A 1,433-nucleotide genomic window follows, 5' to 3' on the forward strand; every position below is an offset into this window, starting at 1 on the left:
TTCACCAACATGTTAAGGTCAGGTGCACGCCTTTGGTTAGGCTTGAAGAGGGAGGAAGCCACTGTCTTGATTTCTCCACGATCCTTCAGGTGAGGTAGGGTCTTTCACCAAGGTCAAGGTCAGGTGTACATCTTTGGTTAGGCTTTGGAAGAAGGAAGCTACTGTCTTGATTTCTCCCCGATTTTCTGAGTGAGGTAATATTGTCTCCGTCATTAATTGATTGTTGTAATCAGATCCAATCCAGTTACAAATCAATGATTTATCGTTTTGCTTTTTAGGCAATGTGAACGCACTCTTTCGAGTGCATCATTCACTATCCTTCAGGTGGGGTGGATCCAATTACTAGGGTCAAGGTCGGATGCGTGTCTTTGGTCAGGTTTAAAGGGGAGGAGCCACTATCTCGCTTTCTCCGCGATCTTCTAGGTGAGGTGGTATCGTCTCTTCAAGGTCAGGTTTACACCCGCTGTTAGGTTTGTATTGGGAAACTGCCATTAATTAATTGTTACAGTTTTATTAGGTCCAATTCAATTCCATTCCAATAATTTAACGTTTTTAGTTTTAGACAAGGTGAATAGGCTCTTGCATGTGCATCGTTCACGATCCCTTGGGTGAAGTGAATCCGCTTACCAAGGTCAAGGTCAGGTGCATGTCTCTTGGTTAGGCTCGAAAGGAAGGGGTTACTGTCTCAATTTCTCCAGTATCTTCTAGGTATCGTTTCCATCATTAATTGATTAATTACTTACTAGTATGTTACCGATTCCGTTTTAGTAATTTATTACTTTCAGTTTTAGGTAAGGTGAACACAGTCTTATAAGTACGTTGTTCGCGATTCTTTGGCGAGGTAAATCCGCTTGTCAGGGCCAGGGTCAAGTGTATGCCTTTATTGATGATGTAAATGACAATGAATAAAGACGAGTCTTAATTTTTAGTATGAATCGAGTATGCCTTTTTACCCTTTTTACCCCCTTTCTCTCCCTGCGATCCGTTCCCGACTACGATGCTGCTAGGCGGTCTCGTCGACCGAGAAACGTTCCCGTCGGATCGTGTTTGTCTCCGTATTCTCTCGCGGTCTGCGTCAATAAAGAAAAAGAAAGGGATGTAGGGGAAGAGACATCGATTACCTTTCGTTCGGTCGGGTCAATCTGTTAGTGAGTTAAGTGATTAATTAAGTAGGCTAGCCTGACGTGATTCTCGTCTCTTCTCGTCCGTGTCTACCGGTTTGTATTCGATTAACAGAGGAGCATGTAGGACGTACCGGGGACAATTGTCAGAGGTAAGGATAACGTGAGAAAGTATACGTATACGTGTTTCTTAGAAGAATAATAATGAATGTTTATTGTATGTGTTCATACATGTATTGTCGGACGAACGATGACGATGGTAACAATTCATTTCGATATTCACATTCCCGAGCAAGTCGATCTGTATAACTG

The 1,433-nt window shown here is 42.6% G+C and overlaps 1 long non-coding RNA gene across 3 annotated transcripts; it reads left to right on the plus strand.

Moving 5' to 3' along the window:
* On the plus strand, positions 1–931 carry LOC113464163 (uncharacterized). Of its 3 annotated transcripts, XR_003389004.1 has the most exons (5): positions 1–17; positions 90–194; positions 279–470; positions 563–708; positions 792–931. It is a non-coding gene; the product is annotated as an uncharacterized LOC113464163 (long non-coding RNA). The 3 variants fall into 3 exon arrangements; XR_003389003.1 differs by having other exon boundaries at positions 7–194; positions 557–708; XR_003389002.1 differs by having other exon boundaries at positions 7–194.
* Positions 932–1,433: the final 502 nt, after the last annotated feature.

This window comes from Ceratina calcarata, unplaced genomic scaffold (genome assembly GCF_001652005.2).
Source record: "Ceratina calcarata isolate Rehan_Ccalc_2016 unplaced genomic scaffold, ASM165200v1 scaffold2803, whole genome shotgun sequence".
NCBI classification, from domain to species: domain Eukaryota; kingdom Metazoa; phylum Arthropoda; class Insecta; order Hymenoptera; family Apidae; genus Ceratina; species Ceratina calcarata.